At 36.0% G+C, this 24,992-nt stretch overlaps 1 protein-coding gene across 1 annotated transcript in view; it reads left to right on the top strand.

The window, feature by feature from the left end:
* The window catches only part of LOC115213197 (mucin-4-like), a gene marked incomplete at its 5' end in the record, with an annotated part of 363,030 nt that overhangs the window by 106,123 nt on the left and 231,915 nt on the right, over positions 1–24,992 (top strand). The window lies entirely within an intron of this gene.

Here is a 24,992-nt window from a genome sequence, read left to right as displayed (position 1 = left end):
CACACACACGCATACACCCATGTATGATGGACTCTCCCGTCAGTTTCGAAATGGAAATCCGACAAGCTACACATTCTTTATCAGTATCAATGCTCATGTCGGATGCAACATTTGAGTTTTGCCAAGGATTTGCAAAGAAGACAGCAGATGTTGCAAGTATGAGGATTACAGGTCAGTAGAGGCAGTCAGGCAGTATATTTGCACCTGATTTTCTCCTTTGCCTTGCACCCCTAAGCCTGTTAATGAAACAAATTATCACATGCCTTTTGAGACGAGGACCTCTATTTTGTTCGCTCCAAGGCTATCTTCTCGAAGGTGTTGTGAGCTATATTCTGATTGTATTTCTACCCTATATGTCAGTGTATCAAAGACTTGTTTCTTTTCTACTCCATAAGAAACTGGTTTGAGAGGGAGGAGGAAGCGTGGCTAATCATGCCTCCCCACCATTCAAAATTTTTTCATCATTCTTTTCCCTTCTTCTGCAAACAACCAAAACACACCTACTTTATTTTCTTGTCCCTATATTCACTATCTCTCATTCTCTCCTCCTCTCTCACCCTTGAACTTTCCTTTCTAAGTTCAAATTCTGAGTTCAAATTCCGCCGAGGTGGACTTTGCCTTTCATCCTTTCGGGGTCGATAAATTAGGTACCAGTTGCCTACTGGGGTCGCTCTAATCGACTGGCCCCCTCCTCCAAAATCCCGGGTCTTGTGCCTAGAGTAGAAAAGAAAATTTTATATTAAAAGCCCATGCAAACTTACAATAAACCACTTTTTTCATAAATCCGATAACTGAAGAAAGCGCTTAAACTGTAAGTAAAAATATTTATTATCATCCAACATTCTGACTACCTTATTATTGTCAATATGTAAATATATATATATATATATATATATATATATATATATATATATATATATAATAATAATAATAATAAATATTAGGGAATAAATCCAAACTTACAGGGAAAAATCAGATTTAGGATTGAATCCAATTTTATAGTAAAATATTATATTATATTAAATTAGAGACAAAACCACTATTAGGCAAATCATATTTAAACCACCTGATGAATGACTGTAACTCGAAAATTTAAAGAAATTAACAGCCATGAAATGATCGTAGTGATATATTAATTATATTTTTTTAATAATTTTGTTATATATTTAAATAATATAAATTAAATAATCTTATGTATTGGCTTAAGTTTTTCATTGTATGATTTGCCTAATAGTGGTTTTGTCTCTAATTTAATATAATATATATATATATATTATATATATATATATATACTTTGATACTTTGATACTTTGATAGGTTTCGGCCATTATTGGCCCAGGCCATGTCTAACTTAATAGCACCACCTGGTGAAGTCTTTCAAGTCAGAATTTGGGCACTATGGCCCACTCAAGTAGAGAGTTATTGTTTACAGAGACATGTCCGGGTGTAGGGGGTTTATCCGGGATTTCTTGAAAGAATCTGTCCAGAGACTTCTTGAACCCTATAGGGTCAGTTTCTGTTTTTATGTGTTTTGGTGTAATGTTAAAGAGAGCGGGGCCAGTTGAGGTGAAATAATTGTGCCGTATTGTTGTTATGAGATGAGAGTGCGATTTTTGTTTTGGGCGGATGGCACGGGGCCCAAGCCTTGGATGTACCTTAAAGGTGATGCCAACATCATTTGGGCAATGCTGATGGAATATTTTCCACATCATGCAGATGATGTAGCGCTCACGACGACGTTGGAGAGAATAAAGCTTTAGCTTTTCTAGTCGACCCCAATAGTCGAGGCCTGTCATGCCATCTATCTTTTTTGTGATTGCCCTTTGAGGTGCTTCAACTTTTATGATACCTTTTATTGTGTGGGGAGACCACAGTGGACAACAGTATTCAAGGTGGGGTCGGGCAAAAGTGGAGAAGAGAAGGATAATGGTGTGGATATCTCTCGACTGGAAAGTTCTGAGAATCCAGGAACACATTCTGCGGGCCATGTCAACTTTGGTGTTTATATGAGTGGCCCAGCTTATGTTGTTGTCCACAATTACTCCCAAGTCTCTGATGTTGTTGAACGCCGCGAGAGTTTCACCTGAAGGAAGGGAGTATGGGAGTTTCAGGGCATCCTCTTTTCCAAAGTGGATTAACTCAAATGTATCCTCGTTCAGCAGCATGTTTTTTTTCTGCCCATTGGATAACAGCCAGTAGATCTGACTGAAGGCATGTCCGGTCACTCGCCTCATTTATGACCTTCTGTAGCTTGGAATCATCTGCAAAGATTTTTATGTTGCTGTGCTTGATGATGACATTAATGTCATTAATGTAAATGATGAAAAGAAGTGGGCCCAGCACATTGCCTTGCGGAACACTACTACTGACTTTGGCTGGACTTGATTTTACTCCTTCAACTACAACATGTTGAGATCTGTCTGTCAGGAAACGCTTGATCCACTTCAGTATATATATATATATATATATATATATATATATATATATATATATATATATATATATATATTGACATAGCATCATAATAATTAGCCATGAAGACTTATATAAACCAGGATACATTCGATGCTTATTGGATGTTGAGTAATGAATCACATACTAAAATTACAATAGTCTTGGAGATATATAATTGTCTAATCTAAAAACGTCGCAAAAGATCTGGAATGCATTCCGAAAGCATTTCAATACAGTTTCTTGTGGAGAAGAAATGAAACAGCTCTCTGTCCTCCTTTGATATACTGATATACAGAGCAGAAGTAATATCAGAATATCATTATGTTTCTCAACTTTTTCTGTACTCTGCTGATACTCCAATTCTCACCATCTATGCTGTGTTATTAAATGAATTGTCAGATGTTCTGCGACATCAAACAAAATTGATCTGCACTGATCTGTCAGTTTACACGTAAGATATAATGTCAGTTCTTCATAAGCTACGGTCATGAAGAAGAGCTGCCGCCTATATCAGAATTAAGACTGCGATTAAAATTAACCTCCATTATCTGGAATTTTCGTCTCTTCTTCATCACTGGAGGATTTTTCTTCCGTAATAGTTTTGTGCGTAGTAGTTTGAAAGTGAGAGTCAGTCTGTACAATCTGGTCTCACTCATTATATTTGGGGGTCTGGCAACAGTCGTCAGCAGTTTAGGACTGCTGCAGTGACCAAAAAACGGTCTGTTTTACAGCGGTGCGTCATCTTAGTGAATTGTTCTACAGGATTAGAGAGCTGCACCTGCCTTGGTCATAAGATATAAAGCACATGTAAAACATATATTTCTGAATATCTTTATCATCATCTCTGAGCCGCTGCAACTCTCAAATCAAAGAAAATCTATAGGTTATACCAAACCCTATGTTACCAATATGTTATTGTAAGAACTCATCTCTGAAAGTTAAGAAATTTGGCATCACAAAAATGTGTTCAAAATGAAAACAAAACTTTGCGTCATTTTTATTAATGTTAAACCATACCGAATAATAACTGAGATAAGACATGTTTCGGCTAAAAATTGACCGAGGCCACGTCTAACTTAACAGCACCACCTGATAGAATCTGTTAAGCTATTTTTAGTTTTGTGGTATTTTAACGCATTCAAATCGGGAGTTGTTGTTGACAGAGATGTATCTAGGTATTGATAACTTAACTGGAATTCCTTTAAGAAATGTGTTTAAGTTTCCTTTAAAGGTGATGGGATGTTTTTTTTTCTTCTTTTAATTACTTTGGTATAATGTTAAACACAGCAGAAGAAAAGAAAATTTGTTGCAGTGAATTTATGTAATGCGAGTTTGTGTGTTGTTGTAAGTGTATGACACATAGCCCCAGCCTTGGATGAATTCTCAATCTAATGTTAAGGTCGTCTAGGCAATGCCGGTGGTATATTCCCCACATTGTGCAAATGATGTAACGCTCATGTTAGTGCTGGAGAGAGCATTTTAAGGCAGTCTCAGTAACAAGACTAGCCATGCTCTTTACTTTTTTTAATGAATGCTCTCTCGGGTGATTCAATTCTTGTAATGATTTTTGCTTGGTGTGGGAAGACTCGGCGGGCAGCAGTACTCTAGGTTTGAGGAGAAGAGGGGAATAATGACATCTTTCTCTCTGGACCGGAAAGTCTCGAGGATCCAAGAGCTCTTCATGTGAGTCATATCGATTTTATTGTTTGTTGAGTGCACTCCAACTGAGTTCTGATTTTTCCTCATTTAACCGCATTTTCCTTTTGTCTACCTATTGTCTTACAGCTCATAGATCAGACTCGAGTTCAATCTGTTAGGCTCAGCCTTCTTCTCCATTGATAATTTTGCGAAGATTGAAGTCATCTGCGAATATTTCTTTTATTTTGCTGTGTTTGACGACAGATTGGGATAGGAGCTGTTTCGGCATATAGCCGAAATTTTGCCAGAGGTTGGTTAGAGGGGTTGCAGGTTGGTGTCTGCATTTTTTCAGAGTCTACGGGAAGAATAGTACTTTATTTCATTTATTGATGCAATGATGTTTGAGACAGTAAAAGTTATATCCAATATAATATATTGATGATCGAGTTCGTTCAAATTTCTGATCGCTAAAGACAAAACAATATTGTTTCTGCAGTACTTCTGCTGTTTCTTTAGCGTCTGGTGGAAAATGCTGTTATCCAATAATCAGTGGACCAACGAGTGAGACAATGTTCCTATGCTTGTTGGCATATGAATAGAACAATTTTGAGTTCTGTTACTTTCGAATGCCATGTTTTTCTATGCATCTCTTTGATTTTCGCTGTAGGTTTTCATGATGATTTCCAGATGATGTTTTTCAAACTCAAGCCTTCTTATTGCTGTTGAATGTGGTTTTTGCTAGTGGTAATATTTTAGCTGGTTGACTCTTTTATGATTGGTTTTATTCTGCTGATTAGTGACTTTTTTGTCTTTTGAGGGCCTATCTCTATTCGCTTCTGCAAAGTTTCGTAGAAGCGTGTTTCGAGCATGTATAAGTGCCAATTTTCTCAAAGTGCTGCCATGTTGTTTCAATATCAGAGTAACTGTGAGTGAAGGATTAGCCGTTAGTGACAAATCTTTTCTAATTCCTCTCCAGTCTGTTTTGTAAAAATTGACGCTGAATAAGTGCAGTGGGGCGAGAGTGACTGGTTTGGTTTTAGTACGCCGGAAACTAAGGTTGCAGGGTACTATATCCTGGTCCGGGAGAAAGGTTTTTACAATGGAAATGCTATAAAAGAAGCTAGAGTAGTTTGTTAATATCAGATCCAGAACGTTTATCATGTGTTGTTTGTTCAAGCACTAGTTGGATTAGGAAAGCTTCGTTGTTTAAACTAAATAGTGATTCTGTTATTGCTGCTGCTGCCTTGGTGTGGTGAATTTTCTTCCCTTCGCAACATTTGAAAAATCAGTTAACATAACGGGTGTTAAAATAACTCACCATGAATACGGTCTCGGAATTGTACTTTTGAAGAAAAGATTTAATTTTGGTCAGGGTCTCTTGAATGTACTGTAGAGGAGCTTGGGAAGGGCTGTAGAGACCGACAATGGTTATGTCTTTAACCTTGTTGAACGGAATCACAGTAGCCATCGGAAAATAAGCCCTTGATATCCATGGCAACGGACACCATGGAGAAGATGGTTGCGCTTCTTTTATTTCAGTCTCTGCGATCTGTACAAATAGCAATTTTTTTCCCCACCTAGGCATTCATATGAGTGTTGTTTAGGTGGTTTCTGTGAAGATTAAGAATGGGATGCGGATGGCATTTTAACTAGTCAGCACTCTATGTATCGAGTTTTCCATTTTGGCGCATTAATGTATTTCCTGATGCCACATACATTTGGCAGGAATGTCGAAGCAAAGGTTTGTTGTTGTTTGTATTATTCTGAATGCCTTAATTTATAAGTTTTGTTCTTCTGTGACAGCACTGAGTATGGCTTTTCTAAGGAGAGTTCCATCTAAGTAGTATATTTTCTTCTAATAGTTTAGTATAAGAAGGAAAGGAACAAAACTGACCATTTTTACGTGATCACAGTGAATGATAGGAAGAAAGTATTCTCAAATCAGAACAAAATCAGAACAAAATGACGTATGATAGCCAATATCATGAAAGAACCGTCTCTGCAGGGTCTATAACTCATTTACTCATTTACTCATTTACTTGTTTCAGTCATTTGACTGCGGCCATGCTGGAGCACCGCCTATAACTATCCACTTCAACTATATATATATATATATATATAATATATATATATATATATATATATATATATATATATATATACACACATACATACATACATACATACATACATACATACATACATACATACATACATACATATATTTGTGTGTGTGTGTGTGTTTGTGCGCGCATGTACGTATACATTTTCGTGTGCATGTTTACGTATGCAGACGCTGTGAACGCAGGTGGCTTATGTCTATGTATGTTATTTTTTGTGAGAATATGGTTGTATGTATATATTTCTATATATTTCTATGTATACTTTATCATATTTTTCTCTTTTTTCTTTTTCCATCCGTTAGAGTTACTTCCCTGTTACCATTAATGGCCGACAGTCGAAACTCTGCTTTAATTTATAACGTAAAATAATCATCTATTTCTACAAATATCGTTGTCTCATTCTTTTGTTTTTATACATAATTATTGTTATTATTATTATTATTATTGTTATTATTATTATTATTATTATTATTACATATATATATATATATATATATATATATATATTATCTATTTGTGAAAACATCTTTTTTGTTTGTGTGTCTTGTGGTTTGTGATATACCCAGCTTGAAAATAAAGTCTTTTGTTGTGGATCCATAGAGTAAAGGCTTACTGAATTGCCATTACCAACGCATTCAATAATTTTGCACGTTACATAACGCGTCGAAGAGTTACTTTCTATTTGAAAAAAATTATGAAGTTTGTTCCCCTGAATATTCACTTTACCATTTACTGCTTTTAGGTTGAAGATAATCACAAGTGTAGATCGTCGTTGTCATCATGACCACGTCATCGTTGACGTCGTTGTTGTCATTGACGTCGTCGCCCCCCTCTCCCCACCTCCCCATCATCAACTTGCATTTAGTTTCATTCATTAATTACATGCAGCGAAGTTCAAATGTAACATCGCTGATTTTAAAAAGTGTGTGTCTTTGTGTTGTTGTGAGTTTATATCTCTCTCACTGTGTTGGGCTCTTTGTTGCCTGAGCAGAGTTCATCCCCTTCTCTCCTTCTATCTAATCTCCCTCCCTCTCTGTCCTTTATCTATCTCCTCTTTCCCCTAGGCATTAAAAGTCGAGGCTACTGATTGAAGAAAATAGCTCACTGTATGCAGACCCTTTAGTGTCTAAGAAGTACAACTGCATCTGTGACCAACGAATCTTTGGTGACACTACCAAATGCCGCTCTTAAACACTATCGTTGAATACTAGGTATCCTCAAAATATAAGAACTACAAAAATCTTATTTCATGCGTATACTCATATGGTGGTGCCCCAGCATGGCCACAGCTAGTGAGCTGAAACTAGATGAAAAAAAAATATATCGTAAGAAAACATTCTCAAATTGAAAATAACTGATTATCTTAAAAGTCGCTCAAACCTAAAATATTACATATTTAGTAGAAACAAAGCACTGAGATTTTAGTCTGCTTTGCGTGCGATAATTCATTGCTAATCATAGATATATCGCATTGTAAAACGTCTAAGTTGGTGTTACTTGATATCTCTGGGTGGAACTTGGAGTAGCTCGTATAAAATAAGCAATAATAATGTAAATAATAATGATAATAATGATAATACTCCGCAGCAAATAACGAACACGATGGACATACATCACGGCGCTTTCTGGAGGAAATATTAATTTCTAAGGGCGTCATGAAGCTGGATTTAAGAAACAACTAAAAAGTGAAAGAAAACAATTTCTTAGTGTATGTCAAATCAGGGAAACGAATGATTCTTCAAAAATTGGTGAACATCACGTGGAATTACGATGTCAAAACTATGCGTTGCCGTAGCAAAATTTATGCGTGAAACTTTAAAAAACACAAAGTGATGCGACAACATTTACTTCGGAACTGTGAACGAAAGTGTGCTATTTCTCGATTATAGATCAATTAATATAGTATTTGTATTTATACAATTCACGCCCGAACACGTAGTAACCTCTATACGGACAGAAAACAAGCAAACAAGCATTAGCGCACGGTATTTGAATGCTTTTAACGAATGCTGCAACAAGTTTCTTTAATTTCTTTTTAAACAGTCGAAAGGGAGAGCTGTGCTCATTGATAAAACTCTGAAGAAATAGCGGGGAATTTCGTTATGTAATCCTTTGGCATTCTCAATACGAAAGAATCTAAAGTACGCGGCCGGGGGGTGGTTTTCTGTCAAAAAGTTCACTCTGAAAAGAGGGACCCATTTCTTAATTTTGCTGCCGATAATTAATAACACACACACAACTCAAAATACAGAAACTAATAGAAAAAAAGGACTCGAGCACAAGTCCCATTACAAAACATACAGAAGCAATACAATACGGCAAGGAAACGAGTTCGAACAGAAAGAAATGTCATATGACCCAGCCCACTTAGCTGCACGTACATACATACATACATACATACATACATACATACATACATACATATATACATCTTTTTCTCTGTCCGTCTCTCCATCTGTTTGTATGTCTGTCTGTCTCTATCTATCTATCTATCTATCTATCTATCTATCTATCTATCTATCTATCTATCTATCTATCTATCTATCTATCTATCTATACATATATTGTTTTTATGACCACCTCACACGTATGGCCCACGCTACTAAAAGTTTCACGCATTGAACCCATGTACGTTCTTCAGGCGTGGGCCTTACTTGTGAGGTGGTCACAAAAAGCAATATTTACTCTCGTTAGATGGCGTACACTTTATTTGAACACCTGTTTTAAATATATGTGTGTGTGTGTGTGTGTGTGTGTGTGTGTGTTGTGTGTGTGTGTGTGTGTGTGTGTGTGTGTGTGTGTGTGTGTGTGCGTGCGTGTGTGTGACGACCAAGATAGCGAGTTTGAATATGTCTATAGGAGATGAAAGCAGGAACTATACTGAGCAGTAATGTTTATCGCCATGTAGGAAACGACGCAACTACCATTCTAATCCCAGGTGGACGCCTCAATCCTTCAGCTGTTTATTGATGCAATCTGCACCCGATATATATTGCATGCCTTCTTCTTCTTCTTCTTCTTCTTCTTCTTCTTCTTCTTCTTCTTCTTCTTCTTCTTCTTCTTCTTCTTCTTCTTCTTCTTCTTCCTGAAGTATGATCAATGCAGTTATATACTTGTAGATATCTCCTTCAGTTTAACACTTCTAAAAATATGTGTAGTGTGAGTTCATGGAAATTTAGCTGCTATTTTAAGGATATGATATGACCTGCTTGTGAAAACAGCTTTTCTGTTCAAGGATGTTGTGCCCCGTGATATACCCAGCTTAAAAATGAAGTCTTTTGTTGTGGACACATGAGGTCACTATCAACGCATTCAAAATTTTTGCACGTCACATAAATAATCTTCTCTAGCCCGTCGAAGAGTTACTTACCTTTTATTTAAAATGTTACTGAGGAGTTTCTTCCCCTGAAAATTCATTTGCCGACTTACTTCTTTTAAATTCAATATAATCACGTCATGGTTGTCTTCGTCGTTGTCCTCCTCCGCTTCTTCTCATTCCTTCTACTACTATGCCTCCTCTTCCTCCTCCTCCTTATTTGTTCTTATTGTTGTTGTTGTTGTTGTTGCTGCTGCTGTTGCTGTTTTTGTTGATGTTATCATTTGAGCGACTTTTTAAACAATCAACTATTTTCGAATTGACGATGTTTTCTTACGAGGTAAGAAGCACGAATGAGATCAGTTTTTTGCAGTTCTTATATTTTATGCTACTTGTACTATTCCTCCACCCTCTGGAGCAAAGACAAGGAGTACAAGAAGGGTGCTGAATGGTTGCAAGAACTGAAACAAATAGTAGTCTCTCCAAAACAGGCAGAACTAGTCATTTCTGTTTGGGAAGTGAAGGAAATCAGCAAAAAAATGAGCAGCTGGAAGGCACCGGGACCAGATGAAGTTCAAGGCTACTGGATCAAAAGATTTGGTGAATGTCGTGCACGAATAGCTGCGCAACTCAACACCTTGTTCAATGCCGACAAAGTAACATCAGAGTGGTTGACATTTGGTAGGACAATACTGTGCTTGAAAAAACATCGAAAAAAGGCAACACGGCAGACAATTAAAGGCCGATATCCTGTTTGCCATTTATGTGGAAGTTATTGACTGGAATACTCGCAGAGTCAATGTACAAGCACCTAGAAAAAATGGAGTCCTGCCACATGAGCAGAAGGGTTGCAAGCGTAATTGCAGAGGTACCAAGGATCAACTCCTGATAGATAAAACTGTACTCAGAGACTGCAAGATGAGGAAAAGTAACTTAGCCATGTCATAGATCGACTATCGTAAGGCATACAATATGATCCCACATTCTTGGATTATGGAGTGTATGAACCTGTTTGGGATCGCATCGAATGTTGATCGATTGCTTGGAAATATTATGGCGAATTGGAGGACGGACCTGATAGCATACGGAAGAAGTTTAGGGACAGTAGAAATCAGGTGGGGCATCTTCAAAGGGGACTTCCTGTCCCCACTGATCTTTGTACAGTGCTTGATAACACTGACACTGATTCTGAAGAAAGCAAAAGCTAGGTATGTACTGAAAAGCCGCCAACAAAAAGTCAACCATTTGTTATTCATGGATGACCTCAAAGTTTATGGTAAGGATGAAGCCCAAGGCAGTTCTCTCGTTGATACGGTATATACCTTCTGTGCTAATATCAGAATGGAGTTCGTACTGAGAAAGTGTAGTTTGTTAGTATTGAAGAGAGGCAAAATCAAATGTATGGACGGCTAACGATACCGTCGGGGGAGGTTGTGAAGCAGATAGAAGAGACGGGCTATAAGTACTTGGGGATTTTGGAAATGGAGAAATTAATGGAGAAAGAAATGACAGAGAAATTTAATGTGGAGTACTTACGCAGACTGAGACTGATCCTTAAGTCGAAATTAAACGGACGGAATAAGATCGAAACTATCAACACCTGATGTATAACTGTCCTGGAAAAAGTTCAGCTTGGATTTCGTTCCATTTGGGATTGTAAGTAAAAGTTGTGAAAAGATCAAGACATCATAATTACGCATGTATGTCATGGCATGCTCTGTCTTCTCGTGCATATATCTTGGACTTCCTCTAAAACTGGATGGGAGAATACTAAGTTGGCCAAGCCCTGGCCCAGCAATGTCATTCTTAATGACATCTCTTAAATGCACATATGATTCTGAACGTAGTCCTTTTTGGTGTATTTCTATGTAGCACAATCTCTTCGACTCTAAATTGGCATACATGTCAACACCATACTGGTGAAAAAGATCTTGGGAATAGTGAAGATGATTAAACGAATTACTTCGAATTACCAATCGATGAGCATAATAATCCATACAGAATACAGTTCTTTTGGAAGTGATTCCTCCAACTAGTGGTATACCAAAGTGATAGCTATCCTCTCCATTAGCAAAAAGCAAGGGTTATTCTTTTCTACTCTAGGCACAAGGCCCACCATTTTTGAGGAGAGTGGGGAGGGGCAGTCAATTAGAGAGACGCCAGTACGCAACCGGTACTTAATTTATTGACTCCGAAAGGATGAAAAGCAAAGTCAACCTCGGCGGCATTTTAACTCAGAACATGAAGACAGACGAAATACTGTTAAGCATTTCACCCGGCGTGCTAAAGTTTCTGCCAGCTCACTGCCTTAAAAAACAAGGGATATTGTAAAGCATCATATGAATGATGGGTTTCATTTATGAACGTGATGCTATTGTCACGATATTTCAAAGCAATATCTCGTTTACCATGTTTTTCTTCAACCATAATAATAGCCACTTCATTGCACTCAGGAACATTGAATCGATGGACATGTTCTCCGGCCGGTCTTTTGTCGGCATCGATGACAACTTGAAAATCCGCCGCTGAAGTATATTCTAAAGCATACTGAAAGCTTCCCACATAAGAATTCTTTTTGTGAAGCATTTCTTGCGGCTTAAAAATAATTTCCATTCTTGAACCTGGACAGTTCTTGTTTCGACAATGTACTTCCTTCTGAACGCACTCCTATAAAATATATTTGTAAACATTTTGGATCTTTATTCTGTAAAGGCTTAAGAGAGCAAATTCTGTGATAAATTTGCACTTGTACTTTAAAAGGCAGCATAAACCCATTTCCCCTAATAATTTTTGCCCTAAATGATGTTATTTGAAAAACACAATTGTATGCTCAAATATATTTAAGAAAGTATTTTGATTATGAAGTGGTACCCAAAAGATGTTTTATATGTTTTTGAGGCTCAATTATTGGTAAATGGACCTTACCTTTAGAACAAAACATGCTTAATGATTTCTTGTCCCACTCCCTAGCATCACACTCTCCACATGTTTCACATATAGAGCCGAAGGAGACAATTTTTTCAGTTGCATAATTAGTATTAGGATCATAATTAAATGCTACACCTTACCATTGAAATTATCTATACTTTTTCCGCTGACTTTTACTAGAAAGCTCTTTCTCTATTTTAGTCGTATTTTTCGGTCGCTTTCATTCTCTTGTTTTCTATTTATTCTACCCTTTTTCCCTCCTTTTTTGCAACCGTATTTCTTTGTCTTTTTTATTTTCTTGCACTTTTTTTTATTTCTATAATTTTCCTTCTTTGCAATCTTATTTTCCTATCTTTATCTCCTTCTTGCTCTCTTGTCCTCCTCTCATATTCCTTCATTTTTTTGCAACCGAATTTTATGATGTTTTTTTATTTTCTTCTACAATTTTCATACGAAGTGTTTGAATTCTCATTCTTTTGTCTTTTTTACTGTCTTGTGATATTTCATTTCTTTCAGTATTTGTTTCATGCTCATGATTGTTCATGGGAAAGAGAGTATCGTAGTAGCCATTGTCAATTTCGTCACTATATAACACTGAAATCTTCCTTTCTCTAAATGCTCGACCGCAAACAGTGAACGGAAGAAGAATAATTTCATCGTCATTTTTGTGATGAACCTGAATTGCAAAATTGTACAATTCACTAATAGTAGCCAGTTCAAAATTACCGTCGTATGTTCCATCCATAATCATGTATGCTTGGTATTTCTGCATTAGGAATAAAAGAATGAAAATACTTGCAATTATTGCATATGTAGCGTACGGATTCTTCCCGGAGAATTTGGTAATTTCTGTTGTCTTTGAATAAGGGTATCACACATCTGAACATACAGTTACCGTCACCCATTCCTTTATTAAAAGAGTCAATCAATAAATTAATGTATTTGTTGAATATTTTTCAATAAATTCAGTAAAGGACCGAATTCAGTTCAAACTTTAGATGGTTTTGTGAACAGAACGTATCGGAAAATTACAACAAAGTGGCATAAGATACCAGGTGATAGCAATTTCCCCTTTAGAAATCTGTCTTCTTATCTTTGCGATACATAAATGAGTGATTATAATTTTGTAAATAATAAAAAAACGAAATTAATAAGATAGTTCACCTTCATTGTTGACTTGAAATGTCGTCTTCGGGAAAAGAAAAGTGAATTGACACTGAGTCTTTAGTACACGATAACTTTATCGTCTGTTCATAAACGGCAAAAAAAAAAAAAGGAATACTTCAGTTATTTCCGGATAATTTTGGTTTAAACGTTGCCAAATACTTGTCTATAGATTTGTGAGTGTGTATGTATGTGTGTACTGGGAGAGAGAGAGAGAGAGAGAGAGAGAGAGAGGAGAGAGAGAGTATTTCTTTGTTCACCATAAGGTTGAGAAAAAGAGGGGACAAAACAAATGTTGGGGTCAGGGTATCGAATGAGACGAAACGTATGAACAAACAAACAATTAAAATATATACAATTAAATGAGAATGAGTGAATAACAAAAAATGAAGCGGAGGACGCGGTTGACCCCACAAACCACATATCCACACTGAAGACTTTGCTTTCTCCTTTTTTACATTCTCGATTAAACAGGTTCTTTCACTCGCAACATACTTGCGACTTCCATCTTTTACGAAACACACTTTGCGACAGGCATTTCTTCTCCAGCCTTATTTTCCGTTTCATGTGGAAAACGAAAAAGTCGATTAGCTCGGTAGACAAACAGAGAATGAGAGACAAAGAGACGCGAGGGAGAGAGAGAGAGAGAGAGGAAGAGAGAGAGAGAGAGAGAGAGAGAGAGAGAGAAGAGAGAGAGAGAGAGAGAAGCGACAAATATGGAAGCTTTCAATCAGTCCATATTTGTTACTTGCACAACTCTGTCCTCACTGTGGACCTTGTTTCCTTTCACACTATTGCTCATGTACCTTTCTCAGTTTATCATATGATAACCCACCCTACTACTTCGATTTTATAAGTTATAAGATAAGTTAAGATTATGTATATATATATATATATATATGTGTGTGTGTGTGTGTGAGTGTGTCTGTGTGTGTGTGCGCGTATGTGTGTGTATATATATGTATGTCCTTGTATCTTGACCACTGCTTGACCACATGTGTCTGTGTGTTTACCTCCTTGTAATTTAGCGGTTCAAAAATAGAAACCATAGAATAAACACGAAGCTTTACAAATAAGTACTGAGGTTGATTTGTAAGACTAAATACCCTTTCAAGGCGGTGCCCTGCTATCGCCATTGTCAATTGACTGAATCATGCAAAAGATTCAAGCTAAATGATATACCTACTAATACCTATGCATTATATAAAATTACGATCTATATGACGTTGAAGGGAGTAAACGTTGTGAAAGCAGAATTGACACATGATATACATTAAAAGTAAATAACAAAATTAGAAGTTAATATAATATTGCCCTAAATTTCTCTTCGGCACTACTCTATCTATGAACTTTTTATAGCACTTTCAGTGCGGGTACGTTTATGCTCTTATATAAGTGAATATATATATATATATATATATATATATATATATATATATATATATATATATTATATATATATATATATATATATAATATAAGTATATATAAATATATGCATATATAAATACATATATGAACATACCTACATATATATGTATATATACATGCATATATGGGTACAGGACATAAAAAAAACGTTGAACACAATGAGGAACGAAAACATAAAAACAAAAACTTAGAAACGAACTTTTTTTCAAACAACGAAAAAACAGAGAAACAAGACATACAACACAAAGACTATTCCCCTTCTTCAGTTGCCCCTGTTTCATCTACTCCGCGTTCGAAGGTAAGGACAAGATGCGACTTAGTTGAAACAGCCCTTCCCACAAAGCAAATTAAATAAAATTTGGGATTTTTTGCGGAGGGTGAAAGTGGTAACAAGAACAGGACAGTGGGGAAAAAAACCCAGTAAAGACAGAACATTGATAACAAAACAGTAAAAACAAACGATGAGGGATTTTAAGTTAAGACGATGGAAAAGTTATTCTGAACGCTTAAGGAAACAGCTTATGAAGAGACAGGATAAGCTGGTCTGGTCTTTGTGAAGATAGCAATCGGAAAGATGGCTTCCCTCTGGTCACGTGTCAGCGACGACAGAGTGGAGGAGGAGGAGTAAGAGAGAGGGAACGGTGAAGGGGAGAGGAGAAGAATAGGGAAGGGTGGGAGATACACACACACATATATATATATATATGCATATATATATATATATATACATACATACATATATAAATATATATATATATATTTATATATGTATGTATGTATATATATATATGCATATATATATATATATATATGTGTGTGTGTGTGTCTATCTCCCACCCTTCCCTATTCTTCTCCTCTCCCCTTCACCGTTCCCTCTCTCTTACTCCTCCTCCTCCACTCTGTCGTCGCTGACACGTGACCAGAGGGAAGCCATCTTTCCGATTGCTATCTTCACAAAGACCAGACCAGCTTATCCTGTCTCTTCATAAGCTGTTTCCTTAAGCGTTCAGAATAACTTTTCCATCGTCTTAACTTAAAATCCCTCATCGTTTGTTTTTACTGTTTTGTTATCAATGTTCTGTCTTTACTGGGTTTTTTTCCCCACTGTCCTGTTCTTGTTACCACTTTCACCTTCCGCAAAAAATCCCAATTTTATTTAATTTGCTTTGTGGGAAGGGCTGTTTCAACTAAGTCGCATCTTGTCCTTACCTTCGAACGCGGAGTAGATGAAACAGGGGCAACTGAAGAAGGGGAATAGTCTTTGTGTTGTATGTCTTGTTTCTCTGTTTTTTCGTTGTTTGAAAAAAAGTCGTTTCTAAGTTTTTGTTTTTATGTTTTCGTTCCTCATTGTGTTCAACGTTTTTTTTTATGTCCTGTACCCATATATGCATGTATATATATATACATATATATGTAGGTATGTTCATATATGTATTTATATATGCATATATTTATATATTACTTATATTACATATATATATATATATATATATATAATATATATTCACTTATATAAGAGCATAAACGTACCCGCACTGAAAGTGCTATAAAAAGTTCATAGATAGAGTAGTGCCGAAGAGAAATTTAGGGCAATATTATATTAACTTCTAATTTTGTTATTTACTTTTAATGTATATCATGTGTCAATTCTGCTTTCACAACGTTTACTCCCTTCAACGTCATATAGATCGTAATTTTATATAATGCATAGGTATTAGTAGGTATATCATTTAGCTTGTATCGTTTGCATGATTCAGTCAATTGACAATGGCGATAGCAGGGCACCGCCTTGAAAGGGTATTTAGTCTTACAAATCAACCTCAGGACTTATTTGTAAAGCTTCGTGTTTATTCTATGGTTTCTATTTTTGAACCGCTAAATTACAAGGAGGTAAACACACAGACACATGTGGTCAAGCAGTGGTCAAGATACAAGGACATACATATATATACACACACGCGCGCACACACACACACACAGACACACACACACAAACACACACATACAATGAGCTTCTTTCAGTTTCTATCACCCAAATCCACTCGCAAGGCTTTGATCAACCTGAGGTTATAGTAGAGGATACTTTCCCAAAGTATTACTCAGTGGGACTGAACCCGGCCATGTAAAGCTATGTTGTCATTTTTAGCATACATTTAACTCTTGGTAGTCGTGTTGCATGTAATTTACGTCATTGCAAATAATACTTGTAAGATAGTAAATGATATCTATGGCTTAATCTCGGTTGCTAGAACAGGAGAAATATATTTCCTGTCATAATACAAAAGAATGCATGTTATAAAAACTAGCATACTTTGTCATCAAAAATACCCACAGATAGAAAATTGTTCATCAAAACTTTGGGAAAAACCACTGATAAATGATAGCAATCGACTAAATATCAAGCGAGCACCAAGGCTTTTGGTTGGCCTTAGTCAATAGTAGAAGACATTTACACAATAAGCCTATTCACACCTTATTTAGTAAACCATGTTTACTATCTTGGGAGTGAAATTTAGGATTTCTCGTCTTTCTGTGAATCGATTTTGATAAAACCTTTCCTAGCTGGTTTGCTTACTATAGCAACACCATTATTATATCTTAATTATGTGTAATGTCCTTTCTTTTTATTTCGTATTCTTCAGTGTTTGGGTGAACCACGCTAAAGATTTTGAATGTAAATAGCCCATCTAGACATTTGTTTTCAGGAAATGAAGAGTAATGATACATAGTAAGCATACATAGAATATATATTTAACAGAAAACCATAATGATATCATAACATTCTTGAAGTAATGATTTATTTAGCTACAAGAGAGTCATTTCGACAGAAAACCTCAAAAACCCAATTGGTCATGGAATCTGTCAATTTCTTAATATTAGGAGGTTAGACTGTGTCTGCTGCAGCCTTGATTGTCAATCTATCGGCATAAAAATCTTGTTTAACGATGGACGAAAGATTTTCGATAGGGTTGCGATTCGGTGATGCTGGCGGCTACACATCAACCTTTCACATTGTATGCCGTATGACCCTAGTAATGAGTAGGAGGGAGCGTTGTCATGTATGGATACTAGATTATTTAGAAGTGACAGCGGTATGTCAACTATGCAGGGATCCAAGACTTATTTCAAGCGATTGCAGTAGGCAGTTGTGGTCACTTTAATACTTTCAAGCACTGTGATTGGGCCAACAAATCTGTCCCCAATGATACCAGCCCGCAACACGACACTCCGCCCGGTTTTTGACGTCACAAACATTGGTGACACTCATCTCCAAAATAGGTACATGAAGAGTCGCCCTGATTTCGCCAGTGAACAAAACACGGCTCATGTCTATCGTCATATATATTGGGCGCATTGAAGCATCGAACTCTTGTGCGAGAGACTTAAAGGAGGCAGTTTCATAAGTTCTCGCACGGATGCCATGGTCTCGGGCATACGATTTCTGGTGGTTTTTGGGTACGTGAGATAGCCCAAAGGCGATGAAAATGGTTTTGCTTTCTTGTCCAAGATTCCCACGTAACTTACTGTCAATAATCCTTACACCATCAGCCTTGGAGGTGCCCCAATCGGATCATTTCTGCCTTGATGAAGGGTCCTTCAGGAATCGTCTAACTGTGTCATGAAGAGAGACATGAAGAGTAACATGAAGAGTGGAGCCTTTAGCACTTTTCTTCACGATGACAGACTTTTAAGTCATTTTCCACGGCTAATTGTTGTTAGGGAGGAGAGACGCTATTAGCATGGTTATCCCAAAAAACTGAAGAATTTGAAATAAAAGAGAAAGAATGTTACACAGAATATGAAAACATAACAATGGTGCTAACATAGTGTGCAAACCAGGTGGGAAAAGTTTGATCAAAATCGATTCGCAGAAATTCATTATATATATTTATATCTTCAAACAGAGGTTAAAAACCTTATTAAGGTAGAATAAAATCCAATGAATATACTGGGTTATTACCTATTACAAAGGATAATCAATATAATACATTTCATATTCAACTGTAAGGTAATTAGATAAGCCGGGATATATATATATATATATATATATATATATATATATATATATATATATATATATATATATATATATGATAAAGTAGACATGATTAAATTAATAATTATTAATTCATTACAAAATTGGACATCATCATTGACAGCTGTTTCGATTCAAAATAACTGAGATATCAATTAGTACAATAAAATACATTTTATGGTTGGATCTCATCGGAGGGGACAGAATATATACAATTGTATATTCTTATTGTAGTGTGTTGAGTGTACGCAGTTAATCATCTAACTGTTAGCGGATTTGGTCCGTACACTCAACACACTACAATATGAATATGTAATTGTACATCTTTTGCCACCTCCGATCAGATTCCACTTTAAAATGTTTGTAATTATACGAATTAATTTCTGAAATATTGACTCGAAACATCTGTCAGGGATGATGACCAATTTTATAATGTGTAAATATTTATTCATTTAATAATCTCTATTTTCTTATTTCATTACACACACGCAGGTACACATACACACACACGCACACTCACTCACACACATATTCATATCAACTTAAACACACAACCGAAAGCGCTTCTAATTAGTTTCATGCTATTATGATACTTATAAAACATGCGCGCTGTACCTTAAAGCCATCTTTCAGGCTCAATATATTCAAAGATATATATATATGTGTGTGTGTATAGATATGTACATATACATATACATATACATATACATATACATATATACATATACATATACATATATATATATATATTGATCAAAATAAAAACATGATGCCAAGGATTCAGCGGTACATATGTTTCGGGCCTTTATTAGACAGATTTATAACAATGCATAATGTATGTCTGTGGCCTTCTTCAGCCGCGCACAACAGCTTCCACAAGGACATGTGTTACATCAAAAATTCTTGGTTGGGGATGCAAATCCTCTCATTCGCGTACGACATAATGCGGCAACAGCATAGAATTGAAGCGTCCATCTCTTTCTTCTCTCATGTATATATATATATATATATATTATATATATATATATATATATTATATATATATATATATATATGCATGTGTGTGTGTGTGTAAATATAAAATTTTAAAAATAGGGTTACGGTTGACTATTTTTTTCTTGTTAACTCCAATTTTTTCAATTATCTATCCACACACGGCATATGCCCAAACGCAAATCTGAAAGTACGTGTAATATTACTACTGGATAACACAGGTTAAATCTGAAGATGGACGAGCTCTACTACGTACTTAACAGAATATACCATAATTGTATACTCTCTCTTTTACTCTCTTTTACTTGTTTCAGTCATTTGACTGCGGCCATGCTGGAGCACCGCCTTTAGTCGAGCAACTTGACCCCGGGACTTATTCTTTGTAAGCCCAGTACTTATTCTATCGGTCTCTTTTTGCCGAACCGCTAAGTGACGGGGACATAAACACACCAGCATCGGTTGTCAAGCAGTGCTAGGGGGACAGACACACAAACATACACGCACACACATACAAATATATATATATATACATATATACGACGGGCTTCTTTCAGTTTCCGTCTACCAAATCCACTCACAAGGCTTTGGTCGGCCCGAGGCTATAGTAGAAGACACTTGCCCAAGGTGCCACGCAGTGGGACTGAACCCGGAACCATGTGGTTGGTAGGCAAGCTACTTACCACACAGCCACTCCTGTGGCTTATTATATTATATAATATAATAAGAGTAATTAATATCTTTAATGGTTTTTTAAAAAGCCCACAATTATTTACTGGTAGATTTCGGCATGTAAATATAATCATTAAAAGTTCAATATATATATTGTATATAAATAAAAGAGGCAGGCAACAGAGTTGCTTAGCCACATACCGAAAAAAATAGAAATAGCAGTCAAAGACTGTTTATTTCTATTTTCTACAAATGAGACTCCACATACGACATATCCCTGTAATTCACATATGCAAAACAGAAGGGAGAAAGTTGAGTCTCATTTGTAGAAAATAGAAATAAACAGTCTTTGACCGCTATTTCTAATTTTTTCGGTATGTGGCTAAGCAACCTGTTGCCTGCCTCTTTTATATATATATATATATATATATATATATATATATATATATATATATATATATATAATATATATATATATATATATATATATATGTATGTATATATATATATGTATATATATATATATATATATATATATATATATATATATATATAATATATATATATGTATTTATGTGTGCGTCTGTGTGTGTATCTATATGAATGTATGTATATATATGTATACATTTTTATATCAATGCATACACTTATGCGCACATATATTAATAAAAATATGGTTATATAATTAGACATTCAACATAAATATAGTGCAAAAATTATTGCTATGAATACAGGTCCTTAAATTTATTTGGCTGTAAAATCCCTTTAGTATATTTGAGTGTGAAGAGATCATCACAAATAATTAACTGACTCTTCTGTAGTTTCTTTTACTCAAAGCCAGGAACTTTTTAGTGTGTGTTATGTGTACATACATGCAAAGGCTTTTAAGAAATGTAAGGGAATTCAAGTACATCAGACCTCTTCCTGATCTGAAGTGATAAAGGTCTAACGTAAAAGAATAAGACTATATTATAGAGTATTCAAAATATCAAGTTGTTGACATGATGATACATTCGAGAAAAATATATTTAGTTCACTACACGAGTCGACCTATAACAACAAATGATCTTGCAGTGACTATTCTACCTTGGTCGGGTTTCTAAATTTACATAATCCAATGTATTATCCTTTTGTGTTCCTTAAAACCAATGTCTGTTATGGGGAAAACCCATTTTACACTAGAGAGCTTGGGTAGACCCGAAGCTATAATATAAATCGCGTAATAGAAAAGACACATGCTGAGATTGAACTGGAAACTCCATTTTTAGATTAGATAAAGGTGTGAGGCTTATGATATTTAATCCCAAAAGAGAAGTAGCGTTCCTGTAAATAAATTATTTGCGAGATCAAGCACTCACTGCAAGATCCGGGTTTAATTTCCAATGAGTAGACAGGTGAGTAAAAAAAAAACCTAAATAAGATAGTTTTCACTGGTAGTATATATTTTCCCTTGATATCTCCTTTCATACTTCTTTCGTCGTGCCGTGACTTACGTCACTTCTATTTTGAAGAGTTATATATATCTTTTTATCTTTACAAGTAAACGATCTTAAGTATAGAACGAAAGGGGAAAAAAAATAGCTACAACGTAATAACCCAACTGCTACGACTGCTTGAACTAATTTTGTAAAGCTTAAACAAATCACGTTTGTAAAGATAGTAAATCTTGAACAAATCTTTATACTACATCCTTATTTTCCTTTCGGAGAATAAAGCCTGTGCCTAGACTTTCTACTTCATAATTTAATGATCATTGTTGTGAAGGAATATTTATTTCCCCAGTTATCTATATCATAAACTATGACTTACAGTTTCTCATTCTCGTAATTGGGGTCGTAATGTACAACTTAGCCCTTTCACACATCTCTTATCGATATCATAAATTACTTTACTTTTGATACTTCTGTGACGGTGGTCATGAAGTTCGACATGTCTGTGATCGATGTCATAAACTACGATTTCTCTCTTCTTACTTCTGTAATCCACTTTCATACTTGTGTTTTAGACTATGAAGTAGCTTGCTTTCCATTATAAAGTACAAGAGAGTATTTTTAGGGTATGGTTAGTGGAGACGAGTGCTGTCAGCGATTTCCAGACTTGTTGCAGAAAACAAGGAATAAGCTATGGCTGAAACTCACCTGCAGACAGAATACTGTCAAAACAGTGACTCCTTTGGAGGTACCCAATTCTCAATTAGGGATATTAAAATGAGAAGTAATTACATCGATCGACCAAGAATAAATACATTTTCCAAGAATTTCATACACAAAGCTTGGATCAGTGGTTATAAACACCATCAAGATGCAGTGCTATGTGACTGAATAAAACAGTGGATCGGCAGAATCGTTAGCGCATGGAACATATTGGCTGAGCTGTGTAGTAATGACTACGTTGTTAGTTAAAATCTTACTAAGATCAGTATAACTTTTTATCTATTCGGATCGTTAAATTATAGCCACAGTCAACTGTTGGTGTTAGTCTAATCAACTTGACCCATCCCTTCAAAATTGCTGGTTATGTAGGTACATTCGAATCGAGTTTATATAAAAAAATAACACATAAAATAATTTGACGATTTTTCACGACGGCTATTTTCTAAATATTTTTTTAAATGTATTTACGACTTGGTATCAAAATGGTCCCGGAGTTGTTATACTCAATAAAAAAATAACTTATTTACCTAACGTTTAGCATCATCTCCTTCGAAATAGTGACCTTGCGCACCAATACATCCATCCCAACGTTCCACCGCTTTCGGAATCCGGCCTGGGAGTCGTTGTCGTTAAGCGAATCGAAAACCTTCTGCGATTCGATCTGAGTCTCAACATCAGTGTTAAAACGGAGACCTTTGACCTGCATTTTCATATTAGGAAGGCGATGGAAACCCGCAGGTGCTAAAACTGGCAAATAGGGTGGGTGCGGAAGCAATACCAGGTTGTTTCTTACGAGAAACTCACGAGTGAAGAGAGCTTGGTGATAGGGTGCATTGTTATCGTGAAAAATCCAATTCTCCACGCTCCATAGATTCGGTTGCTTTCGCCATATGCCCTCCCCCAAACGCTTCAAAGCGACACAGAAGAATTCTAGACTAACGGTCTGACTTTGGGGGACGAATTTTCGACGCACAATACCACGGATGTCAAAAGAAAATGAAATGATGACCATGTTCTTCATGTTCTTCATTGATCCACGGCTCTGTTGTGCCTTTTGAAACAGCCATGATACTCCAAAAATTTCCGTAGGGCACATCGCCTCGTCGCCGTAAGCTTGCCGACGTATGCTCAGTGTTGCTGTAGCAGACTTCCCAAATTTAACACAAAATTTCACGTTGACTCTTTCTTCCAACTTCCTGTCTTTAACACAACTCGCAGATTATAAAGCGCCCAAAACACCAATTTTATAACTTGCAAAGTAAACACAGCGACACCACTCGGCACACTGTTTCATTAAGATCACTACTGGGTCTTACTGCGTACGCAAACGTGTACTGCCATCTGTTGGCGCGTTACAGAACGAGTCCGGAAACTTTATGAAGCATAAATCTGGGGCTTTAATTGAGCACGTGCTCAAGGTTATCTTAAATGCAGAAACGAAGCCAGTGTACTGCTCCATTTTTACATGTAGCAAAGGGTGTATCATTTTTGTATATAGGCCGTTTTTTGGGGGTTTTTATTACGCTATGATTGATGAAAAAGCAGAAGCAGGTAACTTAGTTCTAACTGTTCTCTTTCTTTCTGTCTGTCTGTCTCTCTCTCATGAAGAATATATGTGTTGTTTAATTGCCTTGTACCATTCAGGCATTGGTACCTTTAAGTCATAAACTCAATGAACTTAGTCCATGATTGACTACACGAATAACTATAATTATAGAAAGAATTTAAGTCAATAAAAGCTATTTTCAAAGCAAGGCTGGATAAGACCATACGTGCCGCCCTACTTGCGCTCTCAAACTCAAATGTGACATGGGCTACTACGAAGATGGAAGAACACTGATTCGCAAATGACCATGGTAAGATTCATGCCCGGAATATCGTTGCGAGGGTATGTCCGAAACGAGGTAATTCCAGAACGGAGTGGAATAAACGACATGACAACAGAATGCCAAACGCACAAGTTTTACTGGAGCAGACAAGTTGCAATGTTCACAGACACACAGACACACATACATACCATATATTTATATATATATTATATATATCATATATATATATTATATATATATATATATATATATTATGTG

This window comes from Octopus sinensis, linkage group LG6, assembly GCF_006345805.1.
Source record: "Octopus sinensis linkage group LG6, ASM634580v1, whole genome shotgun sequence".
Taxonomy (NCBI): domain Eukaryota; kingdom Metazoa; phylum Mollusca; class Cephalopoda; order Octopoda; family Octopodidae; genus Octopus; species Octopus sinensis.
The sequence above is the reverse complement of the archived record's forward strand: the minus strand, read 5'-3'. Positions and strand labels throughout refer to the sequence as shown.